The following is a 13610-nucleotide window of genomic DNA, read 5'->3' on the forward strand; positions in this document are numbered from 1 at the left end:
CGATGGTCTAGATGAAATTTTATAATTTGAACTAATCGTCCAGATGATATACCATCGTCCTAGACGATACGAACAAATTCTTTATGATCGCCTTAGATCGTCCTGACTGATTAGGCTTAAATTCCACTGATCTTTATAGATGATATTAATCTCATCCTGGACAATAAAGTTGGAAAGCTGTAATTAATGAGCTATTTTGAAGCTCTTCTACTTAAGAGCTCTTATTCTACCCTTTAGTAGATCTTTTGCTGCTATTTTGACCTGAGAGAGCCAAGAGGAGAGGAGAGAGAGGAAGAGGGAGGGAGGAACATGTAAGGGGGAGTTTGTGAGAGGGTTTCACAAAGGTTGCTCCAAGCAAGGTTCCAAGGTATCTTCTCCGATCGTCATCCTTCGTCCTTGGGGGTTCAAGGGAGGTCTTCTTCAGCAATCGATCAAGGTTCTCTGCCTGCTTCAAGAGGAGGCAAAAGGAGTTGGGTTCTTTGCCTCATCGGGGTCGGCAAAAAGGGGTTTTGTAAGGGCTTCTTCGCCTTGCTGAGGGAGCAAAAGGAGAGTCATTGTGTTTTAGTGCAAAACCCGGAGGGCGCCTTCAGGGAGTGGATGTAGGACGAGTTGACTGAACCACTATAAATATTTGTGTTCTTTTCTTACTATTCTTCCACATTTAATTTCTTGCACTTTGATTTTCATTATGGTAATTTTGATTTGTGGTTACGATTTTGATTTAAGAAATTTTTAAAATACCAATTCACCCCCGCCCCCACCTCCCCCCCTTCTTGGTTAGCCTTGGGCTAGTTCATATAAGGGCTTAACATCCCTAACGAACTTTCAAGTAGTATCAGAGCAGGATTCATAAAAATAAAGTTTGAAAACTTTTTGAGTTTTGATCCATGGCTAACTCCGGTAATCGTAATACTGTGAAAGGGTATTCTATTATCAGACCACCTTTGTTTGATAATATTCATTTTGATTTTTGGAAAACTCGCATGTCTACATTTTTACAGTCAATTGACTATCACATATGGATGCTTGTTAAGGATGGTTATGCACCTCCAACTGATAAAATTAATGGCATTACAATTCCACTTCCTTTTACTGAATGAACTCTCGATGATAGAGATTTAGCACAACTTAATGCTAATATTTGAATTGTTTTTTCTGTGCTTTAAAATCTGAAGATTACATGCGTGTTTCAACTTGCACAACTGGTAAAAAAATTTGGGATAAATTATGTATTATTTATGAAGGAACTAATGAAGTCAAGCAATCTCGATTGAATATTCTTTTGCATGATTACGAACTTTTTTGTATGAAACCTTTTGAATCAATTTTTAAAATGTATACAAGATTTACTCAAATTATAACTTCTTTGCATGCCTTCGGAAGAGAACTCACTAACTTTGAAAAGGTGAATAAAATTTTGAGATGCTTGCCTTCCTCTTTTGATGCTAAAATCACTGCAATTACTGAATCTAAAGATTTGAATACTTATTTTATCGATAACTTACTTGGCTCACTCATTGCTTACAAGTAAGGGGTAAATAAAAGAAATCTTGATGCAAGTGAGAAAAGGAGAAAACTGTGGCATTGAAGGCCAACGTCACGGACACTGAGTCTTTCGGGTCTAATGATGTTGCCTTAATCATAAGGTAATTCAAAAGCTTTCTAAGGAATAAGCAGAAGAATCATCAAAAGTGGAGCAAAGGTAAGGGAAACAAAAATTTTAAGAGTTCTAATGATTTTATTTGTTTTGAATGTAGGAAGCTAGGACATGTTAAAGTTGATTTCCCTACACTTAAGTCTCACCCAAGCAAGTAAAAGGGTAAGGAGAAACCCAAGTTCAAGAAGGACAAGAAGATATTATAAAAGGCATTCTGGGCAGATTCTGCATCAGACTCCTCTGAGATTGAACCTGAAGAGGAGACAACAAACCTGTGCTTAATAATATATGATAATCTTGGTCAAGGTGACCAAGAAGAGGTATGTGAACTAACTTATGAGCAACTACTTGAAGTTTCAGTACAAATTCATTCATCATATAGAAAACTTAAGAAAACCCATGCCAGTATGTAATTAGAATTTTTAAATTTATAAAAAGAGCATGAAATTCTTCTTAAATATCATCAACAATTGATAGCAATCACATATCTTTACTTGATGCATTAAATAAAAAGCATGCTTAATTATCTGATACACATGATTCCTTAAAATCATCTCATGCTGAGTTAGAAAAGGAGTTTAAAAAATTAGAAAACCTAAAAACTTTTGAAAATAAAAAACCATTAATGCATGTATCATATAAAAGGAAGCATCACCATAGATTAGTACATCCTTTTCCTGGAGTTATATATTTTTCATGTGGCATGTTAGGACACATAGCACACACTTGGACCATTCATCATAGTACACATTGGGTGTGGAGACCCAAATTACATGATTCACAGCATAGCACATATGCATTGTATTATACTTTCCATAAGAAAGAACCCAAACATATTTGGGTTCCTAAACCTAACATTTGATAATTTTGTAAGCCAACTCTCACAAAAGCCCTTGTGAGAGCATATGGTACCTGGACAGCAAATGCTCTCGACATATGACTGGAGATGCCAATCAATTCATTTTACTGGAGACCAGGACAAGAGGCAATGTTAAATTTGGAGACAACACCACCAAAAAAGTGGTAGGCTCAGGTATAATTGGAAATTTTAAGAACTTTTTGATTGAAAATATTTTGCTTGTAGATGGACTGAAACACAACTTGCTCAGCATTAGATGGCTTTGCGATAAGGGCTTCATCATAAATTTTTTGGCAAATTCATACATTATCAGCTTAAATAATAACACTGTTTTATAGAGAAAGCGAATCAACAATATTTACATGCTTGATTTAAATAATATTGAATGTACTACTTCATCTTACTTAAAAATTATTGTTGATGATTCATGGTTGTGGCACAGGAGATTATTTCATGCCAATATGAAAACCCTTAAGAAAGTGACCCAGAAAGACCTAGTTAAAGGTGTCCCCAAGCTTAAGTTTCAAAAGACCACCTTTGTGATGCCTGCCAACTATGAAAGCAAGTCCACTCCACTTTTCACTCCATTAAGGACATTAGCACCTCTAAACATTTAGAAATCCTTCACATGGATTTGTTTGGACCCATTAGCACTGCCAGCTTAGGAGGGAAAGTTTATGGTTTTGTGATTGTCGATGACTACTAAAGGTTTACTTGGACTAGATTTCTGTCACACAAGAATGAGTCTTTTGATGAGTTTAGAGCCAGCCTTCTTCACTTGGATCCAAAAAGCTAGGTTGTGAGATTTTGACCATCCATAGTGACCATGGAGGAGAGTTTGAAAATGAGAGAATTAGAGACTTTTATGAGGATAAGGGGATTAACCTCAACTTCTCAACTCCTAGGACCCCTCAGCAGAACAGCATTGCTGAAAGAAAGAACCATACTTTAGTGGAAGCTGCTAGAGCCATGCTTGCTGAGTATTCACTTCCAAAATACTTTTGGGGTAAAGCGGTTAACATAGCTTGTTATGTATTGAATATGATGAATGTTAGAGCCAAACTAGATAACACACCCTATAAGATCCTTAAGGGTAAAACACTCAATCTTTCCCACCTTCATGTCTTTGGTTATAAGGTTTTCATTCACAACAATGGGAAGTCTCATTTAGGAAAATTTGACCCAAAATCTGATGAAGAAGTATTCTTAGGATATTCTAGTGTTGGGAAGTCTTTTAGGGTGTTTAATAAGCGGACTTTGGTGGTGGAGGAGACTACTCATGAGTGTTTGATGAATCTGATCCTAGGAAGCCTAGAGTTGAGGATAATGATGATGTTGGAGAGATTACCACTGGAGTAAAAAATTTGGAGAAGAGGGTAGAGCCCCAAAACACTAAGGAGTAGGAGAGATTACCCAAGGAGTAGAAAATATAGGTCTGGAGGAAAGGGTTGAACCTACACACACTTTGCCTAGAGATTGGAGATACTCTTCAAGTCACCCTAAAGATCTGATCTTAGGAGACCCTTCTGAAGGTGTTAGGACTAGGCATGGACTTAGGAAGGAAGTGAACCACTTAGGAAGGAAGTGAACCAACATCAATCAAGCCCTTTCTGATGAGTTTTGGATCTTAGCCATGCAGGAGAAGTTGAACCAATTTGTTAGGAATGATGTTTGGGAGCTTGTAAAAAGACCTAAGGGATAAAGTGTAGTTGGAACCAAGTGGGTATTTAAGAATAAGGTAAATGATTCTGGTGTGGTGGTTTTTTTTTTTTTTTTTTGAAAAGAGCAGTAAATGCATTAATAAGCAAAGAAAGCAAAAAAGAAAGATACTACATGGTCGATTCCTCCTTCAAAATTTCAACAAATGAAGGAGGAATCTTATTCAAGCAAAGTTCTTCCCAAAAGAAATTGTTAGCCGAGGCATACTTAGCACACCAATCGGCTAATTTGATCCTACTTCTCTCAACATGAGAAAAAATAACCAAATTAAATTCTGAAAGGAAATAAAAATCTTCTTCACCTTTAAAGCCATTTATCCTTACCTTTTGAAGTCTTCTAATAACATTTGCATTATCCCCTTCAATGATAGCTCCTTTGTATTTGAACATCTAATCTTTGATAATTAGTTTCAAAGATTTTATAGCTTGAAACTCCAAGTGAAATACATCCCAGTGGATATATTTTATTCCAAATGCCATCAAAAATCTTCCCTTACTATCACGTATGACACCTCCAATACCAGCTTTATAAGATTCATCAAGAGAAGCATCTACATTGATTTTTAACCAATCGGGTGGAGGGGGATGCCAAATTTTGGATAGCCTAAGAGGCTGGTTAACATCCCATTGATCCGATTTGGCTTTAATAATCAATTCAGATATAGCAGAATAGCTAACAGCATTGGCAGCCATCGAAATGGCTCCTTCCACCACTTTGTCATGAGTCAACTTGTTTCTAGCCTTCCAAGAAAAAAACAGGACTTTGAAGAATAAAATCAGAATCATACCATTATGATATGCAGAAATTTCCATCCAATTGCAGCATTCCTGAAGATTTTCAAAGAATGGAATTCGAAATCCCCATTTGTTTAATTGATTGAAAGCCTCCTTGATTTTTGAACATTTGCAAAGAATGTGCTCCGTTTCTTTAATGCCATCCAAGCACCTACGACAAATTTCATTCTCTTGTAATCTTCTCGGAACTACATAATGAAATGTTGGTATAGCTTCCTTGAATAATCTCCAGCAAAAGATTTCAACTCTCAGGCTGATTTTGGCCCTCTTCATCCATTTTGAATATTTGCAATCATTCAGATTTTGAAATCTGGCTTCAGCTATCATACTAGGAATTATTCTCCCCGATTTCATATGGATCAGCTCTTGCTTGTCTTCCATCTGTTCACTCCTTACATTTGTTTGTAAAATTAATTCCACCATTTCATTACCAAAAACTTTTCTCAATTCAGCCACATTCCATTCATTATTTACAATGAACTTCTCCAACATAACCGGTTCTTCACCTTGAGGGACAACAAAGGAAGGCCATTCATTTAATTTTCTATCTAGCAGCCACTTGTCTTCAAATACTTTAATCTTAGATCTGTTTCCCACATTCCATTTTAGAAATGGTTGTAGAGCTTTACCTCCATCAGCCAATATTTTCCAAGAGGAAGAAACATTCCTCTTTGAATTGTCTACATCAATTCTGGATCCATATTTTGGAGATAAAATTTTGAATAAAAGAGAGACTTTATTCAAATATCTTCAAGAAAGTCTTGCTCTCAGTTCAGCAACTTTTGAGGTTGTTGAGCACAAAACTCTTCCTCCTTTACAAACCGGTTTGCATAGATCCTCCCACTTAACATAATGAATGCCAATTTCACCATTGGGCTTATTCCAAATAAAATTTCTTCAAATCTTGTTAATATCTTCAAGTATACTCATAGGGACCAAGGAATGAGTTCCATAGAAAGAAGGGATAGCCAAAGAAACCGATTTCATAAGTGTTATCTTCCCAGCCAAGGAGAGAAACTTGCTACCCCAAGTATTAATCTTCTTTAATGATTTTTCAATAATAAATTGATAATCATTAGCTTTTAATCTTCTCAATTTCATTTTAATCCCAAGGTAAGTAATTTATTTTACTTCCTTGATTCCCAAAGCTTTTGTTATAGTCTTCCTCCTCCTCCTATCAACCTTCTTCCCAAACAATATTCCAGATTTTTCCATATTTATATTTTGTCCAGTCCAATAGTTGAAATTGGATAGAATCCCTTGTACCTTCAAAGCAACCTTTTTACTTGCTTCCGAATATAACATTACATCATCAGCATAAAGCAACTGTGAAATCCCAGTTCCATTAGTAGAGATATTAATTCTAATGGTAGTCATAGCTAGTGCATTTGAAAGAAGTTGGGAACACAAAATAAAAAGAAATGGGGACAATGGTCAACCTTGCCGAAATCCACTCAATGCAGAAAGCCATTCGGATTGGCTCCCATTGATTATAATAGAGAACCTAGGCTTGAACACACATTCCATAAAAACTTTAGAAAATAATGGAGGGAATTCAAAATATTTCAAGACTTCTTCAAGAGTATCCCAACTCATTGAGTCATAGGCTTGTTCCTTCAAGACACCTTCAAGTGTGGTGGTTAGGAATAAGGCAAGATTGTTGGCTAAGGGGTACAACCAAATAGAAGTGATACATTTTGAGGAGACCTTTGCCCCTGCAGCTAGATTGGAAGCCATTAGAGTGTTATTAGCCTTTGCCTGTTACAAGGGATTTAAGCTTTTCCAAATGGACGTTAAGAGTGCATTTTTAAATAGGGTAATAAAAGAGGATGTGTTTGTAGAACAACCCCTAGGTTTTGAGAGTTCCCAATTTTCAAATCATATTTTAAATTAAAAAATGCCTTATATGGATTAAAGCAAGCACCTAGAGCTTGGTATGAGAGGCTTAGCACATTTTTACTAAAGAGGGAGTTTGTTAAGGGGAACGTAGACACCACCCTTTTTCTTAGGAAAGTAGGAGATGATTTACTCATTGCTCAGATCTATATAAATGATATACTTTTTAGATCTTTTGATAAAAGACTATGTGATGAGTTTTCTAAAATAATGAGTTGAGAATTTGAGATGAGTATGATGGGAGAGTTTTCCTACTTTTTGGGGTTTAGCATAAGATAATTAGATGGTGGAATCATTCTAAATAAATCTAAATACATAAAGGACATCTTCAAGAAATATGAAATGTATAAAGCCAAGCCAATTAATACTCCCATGACCTCTAGTGTTCAGTTGGATAAGGACCCAAATGGAAAGTCTGTTGATCAAAAGAAGTACAGAGGGATGATTGGATCTTTACTTTACCTAACTTCTAGCAGACTTGATATAATGTTTAGTATTTTTCTCTGTGTTAGATTTCAAGCTGATCCTAAGGAATTCCACCTGCCTGCAGTTAAGAGAATTCTTAAATACCTTTTAGGGACCCAAAACTTAGGAATCTGGTATGTTGCGTATCTTCTTTTCAGAAATTGAATTTTGATGATAATAAACCCTTCTGTTTTACTACAACTATCTTGCCTACTAACATTTCAGAACCATAGGAACAGGTCTGTAATTCCAACCAACTCAAGATTGGGTTGATTAGGTTTAAGTCAGTTTGTAAACATTTTTTTGCTTTCTTAAATCTTTTTGTAAACGAAGTGATTCATAATGCTAAGTAACCTTGCACACACACACATTGGGAAATTTTTTGTTTGTTAATTATATTTCTCTATTTTGATCACATCATCCAGGATGATCCGAACATCATTGAGGATGATCTGCTAAAAATAGAAACCCTAAAAATGGTATCTTGGTTAAGGCAGCCGTCATTAAGCATGTTATCCTGGACGATCTGTGTATTGACCCGACTGATAGTCTCAAATTAGAAAGAATCAGCCGCGAGATCTATGTAGGTATTATTTATTTTTGGATATCGGCCAGGCTGATTATTTATATCGGCCATAATGATGGAACATAATTATGCCTAAATTAATCAAATAATTAAGGAAAGCAATTAAGGCTTGATTGATATGATCACATCATCCTGGACGATCGCAGGATCGGCTAGGCCGATCACTACAAAATACCTTAGTTACTCCTGGACGACCAAAAATTAGCCAGCACTTATTCAGAGTGATGTTCTGGACGATTTCCCTCAGATTTAAACTAATCATCCAGGACAATCGTGAGATCGGCCCGGATGATCAAGCTATTTTTGGATTGTCTAGATCTCTGTTTAGAGCGATGTTCTGGCTAAATTTATGAGATTTGAACTAATCGGCCAGGACGATATTTCATCATCCTGGATGATATGAACAAATTTCATCTGATCCTCTTAGATCATCCCGTATGATTAGACTTAAATTGCACTGATCATACAGGATGATATTTATATCGTCCTGGATGATAAAGTCAGCAAGTTGCAATTAATGAGCTATTCCAAAGCTCTTCTATTTTAGAGCTCTAGTTCAACCCTTTAGGACATCTTTTACTTTTGTCTTGACCTGAGAGAGCCAAGAGGAGAGGGAGAGAGAGGGAGGAACTTGTGAGGGGGAGTTTGTGAGAGGGATTCACAAAGGTTTCTCCAAGCAAGGTTCCAAGGTGTCTTCTTCAATCATTGTCCTTCATCCTTGGAGGTTCAAGGGAGGTCAACTTCAGCAATTGGTCGAGGTTCTCTATCTATTTCAGGAGGAAGCAAAAGGAGATGGGTTCTCTGCCTAGCCAGGGTCGGCAGAAAGGAGTTTTTTGTACGAGCTTCTCCTCCTTGCTGTGGGAGCAAAAGGAGAGTCATGTTTGTAGTGCAATACACGGAGGGCGCCTCATAGGAGTGGATGTAGGTCGAGTTGACCGAACCATTATAAATCCTTGTGTTCTTTTTTCTACTGCTTCCGCATTTAATTTTTTGCACTTTTTTATTTTCGTTGTGGTGAACTTGGTTTGAGTTTTGTGCGTTGCTTCAAAGATTTTTAAATTACCAATTCACCACCCCTCTTGGTTAGCCTTGGGCCGGTTTATAGGGCTTAACATCCCTAATGAACTTTCATGGTACCCTAGGCACAACACTTCTTTTGAGATAATTGGATATTCTTGTTCTGATTTTGTAGGATGTAAGGTAGATAGAAAAAGCACTTCTAGAGCTTGTCAATTCATAGGACAGCCTTTAGTCTCTTGGTCTAGTAGAAAGCAAAACTCTGTTGCACTTTCCACTGCTTAAGCTGAGTACATTTCTTTAGGAAGTTGTGTGACCCAAGTCCTTTAGTTGAAACAGTAGGTATTAGATTTAGGATTACTTATAAGCACGATCTCAATTCTTTGTGAAAACACTAGTGCCATCTACATTTCTTAGAATCCTATCCAATATTCAAGGACTTAGCATATTGACATAAGGCATCACTTTATTAGAGTCCATGTGACCAAGGGAGACATTGAGCTACATAATGTGGCAACTAAGAATCAACTAGCTGACATTTTTACTAAACCACTGGCTTTCAACACTTTCAGTATTTTAAGGACCAGATTAGGTGTGATTGATATTAATGCATGAACTTGATTTATACTGATTTCTGATCTGTTATTTGCTGTTTATATTTACTTTTGTTACATTATTTTTGTAGTTTTTCTTTGTTTATTTTTGTAGTTGTTATTGTTTTTCGTGCTTTATTTTTCATATGCTTTAAGTTATTTTTCTAATCATCGCTGAATTGATATATTATGCCTTGTTTTTGTTTTTAAAAATTTGTAGTCAATATTTTACATCTCTTATTCTATTAAAAGGGTAAAAATTTCATTGATTGTGTCTCTTTCTCTAACCTATTTTAGTGGTGTAATTTTCTTTTGTAAACAAAAGTCTATCTCAAATTAACAACTAGATTTTACAATTGAGATATTTTCTACCTTGCTACAATAATCTAGCTTATATTTATAATGATTAAAGTTTTTATGTTACTTTAAGATTTCTCGTTATCCTGTCATTTTATTCCTCATATGATTTTTTATTCTGGTTTGAGGTATGTTCTTCTCTATATTAGAGAGTGAGTTTTTCTTCTCTAATATCTAGAAGATATACTCACAACTAAGAACATTTAAGAGTTTTTGAAAGAGAATCTAGTTTGCAAAAAAAAAAAAAGTGGCCAATGATGTCAAAAACAAAAGATGCGAAATGATGCCAAATTGAAAAATATACACAAAGTGTATCAAAAAAATCAATCAAAAGATGATCAAAGTGCTCCATTCAATGGACAAGAGGCATAAAATAAGCCCATCAAAAGCAAGCTCTCTTCTCTTTTCCAACTCTTAAAACTTAGAAGAATTCATATATGAAAGTTCGTAAGGATGTTAAGCCCTATAGAACTGGCCCAAGCTAACCAAGAGGGGGGGGGGGGGGGAATTGCAACCCTTATGAATCCCCTCACAAGCTCCCCCTCACAAGATCCTCTCTCTCTCTCTTTCTCTCTCTCTCTCTCTCTCTCTCTCTCTCTCTATCTCCTCAAAGTCTTCTCAGGTCAAGGCAGCAAAAAAAGATTGTTTAAAAACATTGAACAAGAGCTCTTAAAAAGAAGAGCTTCAAAGGAGCTCATTAATTACAAGTTGTCGACAATATCGTCCAGGCCGATATGAACATCGTCCTGGCCGATCAGTACAAATCTCAGAAGATCGGCCAGAGCATCACCCTGAATGCAAACTGGACGATTAAAAATTGGCTTGATCGTCCAGGTCGATCAGTTCAAATCAGAGGAAAATCGTCCAGAGCATTGCCCTGAATTTGTGCTGGCCTATATTTATCGTCCAGAAGTAACTAAGGTTTTTGAATAGATTGTCCTGGCCGATCCTGCGATCGTCTAGGATGATGTGATCGTATCAATCATCCTTAATTACTTTCTTGATTTGTCTGATCAATTAAGGCGTAATTGTGAATATTGTCCAGGCCGATCAAAGATCGTCTTGGCTGATTACCAAAAATATAGAATACCTTAATTGTTTATGGCGATAATTTCTTTCTATTTTAAGCTTATCGTCCTAGCCAATACACGTATCGTCCAGGCTGAACTGTTATTGACGGCTGCCTTAATTACGAATCCTGAATAGATTTTCTATTTTAAGCCCAATCGTTCAGGATGATATAAAATATCGTCTTGGCCAATTTGAGTAAAAACATAAATTCTAAGTCTCTCACGTGTGTGTGTGTGTAGGATTACTTAGCATCAGTCTCTTTGAACATTACAAATAGACTCAAGAAGAGAAAAAATAAAGTACAGACTGACTCAACCCTAACCTATATAAACTTGAACTAGCTTCATTTGTTCGTCCGATCTTTGATTCCTGAAAAGTTAGAAGTAAAAGACAGTCAAAGAGAAACAATAGTGTTTATCAATCATCAAAACATAAGTCATGAAAATAGATTTGCAATAATATATCACTTGAGATTTTCAAATGCTTGATTTGAATTTTGTGATTGTGACAAATTGCTTTGATATATTATTCTATAAGATATTTTTTTGAAACCAAGTCTTGAACTAATCTCTTTTTTTTATCCAATTAGTTTTTCTGAGTCAGGCCTTTGATTTCAAAAGAATGTTTCGCCCTGAGAGAAGTCTGAGCTAAGAGTTAACATGATAGGATTCTTTACCGCTTTTTTGAATTTTTGATATTGTTAACTCATTGACTTACAAATTTTTAAAATCAATCACATAAAGACTATGTCATATTCATGCCTTCATAAAAAAAAATAAAAAAAACTTTTGCTTTCTGTTAGTTTTTATGTCTTTTTGTATTTTATTCTTATCATTGTTTGTTGATTTCAATATTTTAGGCCATCTCTAATCATCTCTATCCATCCTCATTTTAGATGATAGTCATATCGTCCTGGATGATAGGTTCAATTCTCTTCAAAAATTCATCTGCTGAATGTTCTGACCCTTTTTCTTTTCGTCGTCCTGGACGATTCATTATCGTCCTGGACGATCTGATCGATATCTAACTCAATCATCTATGATCGTCCTGGACTACCCTTTTGCATCCTGGATGATGCTTTCTATAATGACATTGTCCCGTACGATCCACTATTCTTCTTGGATGATACACGTAGAAATATGTTTAATGATCCTTAAATTCGGCAGATACAATCCATTATTGGAGAACCGTCCTGGATGATCGACATGTTCGTCCTAGACGATACACGTGGCAGTGCATTTACTCATTTTAAATTTGGTCGGTGCAATCCATTATTGGACATCATCCTGGACAATCCACCAAATCGTCTGGGATGATTTGCTTTTTCAACGGTCGTCTAGATTGGCCCCTCGGGACGATCGCCTGTGTCTAATCATCTCGGATGATATGACCGCCTTTTTTTACCAATCGTCTAGCCGCAATTATTATACCATAACGTCCTAGATGATCCTGCGATCATCCTGGATGATCCAACCGATTCTTTATAAATCGAGCCCTTCCCAGCATTTTTCTTTCCACCATCTCCTTCTTCTTGCTTTGTGCTTCAAGTTTTCTTGTTGTTTCATGAAAATGGATGGAGGCAAGTGCTCTTGCCCCCCATTTGGAAGTTCTTCGAGGGCTACTTTGGACCCTCGATTCCTGGAGGCGAATGACCAAGCTGCCTACCAGCACTCCAAGGCTGCCGGAATCACTGTCTCACAGTCCGTCAATCCAAACATCTTGTCTTATCTGGTACTAGATTTATTTGCCCACACCTCCTTGTGTTTTCTTCTGACTCTTACTGTACCATTCAATTCTGAGTTGCTCTTTGAGTCTTTCGCAGGTCTTCGTATGAATTTTTCTTTTACCTCTATTGTAACATCAAAATCTGCTCCAGGATCGACCGGGCCGATCTGGATCGTCCCGGGACGATCAGTGCAATTTTTGTTCCAGATTCTGTACAGAAGTTCCAGGGATTATTTCCTGTAGGGATCGTCCGGGCCGATCTGGGATCGTCCCGGGACGATCAGTGGATGGCACAAGTCAAAGAATAGAGGTTTTTATCGTCCAAGAAAATTAATTATCGTCCTGAGAAATCGTCCCAGGCCGATTCAGTTTTGTTCAGATCATCCAGGATGATCGTGCGATCGGCCAGGCCGATCAGAGTATTTTAAAGCTAAAATTAAGTCATTTTGAAGAGAGAGAAAATCATAAAAATATCTAAAATCAGCCGAGGAGAGAGAAGGTCAAGGGCAAATTTGGAAAAGCTGATTTTCGGGCGACGCTGATCCGTTTCCGTCCGACAAGACTATTCAAGATATTGCTATACGCAAGGTAAGGCACAATCCGCCTTTCTCAATTTTCAGAACCGTCGTGTTTGGCGGTATTATCTGTCCGGAATTGATTTTTGCAAGGGATTTTTGTCCGTATTTTTCGTCTGGTTCAGTTTTTTATCGCGTGATTTTCCATATATTGTTGACGTGCCGAGTGTGCACATTTTGGTTATTTTCTGGAGATTTTTGTCCGGGTATTTTGAATTCGGCGGTGTTTTATTTCGACTGTATTTTTCTATGATGTCTAAAAATATTGTGGCAGTAGAATTAAAGTCTTGCAATGT

The sequence above is a fragment of the Dendrobium catenatum genome, unplaced genomic scaffold (assembly GCF_001605985.2).
Source record: "Dendrobium catenatum unplaced genomic scaffold, ASM160598v2 fragScaff_scaffold_1082, whole genome shotgun sequence".
In the NCBI taxonomy this organism is placed as follows: Eukaryota; Viridiplantae; Streptophyta; class Magnoliopsida; order Asparagales; family Orchidaceae; genus Dendrobium; species Dendrobium catenatum.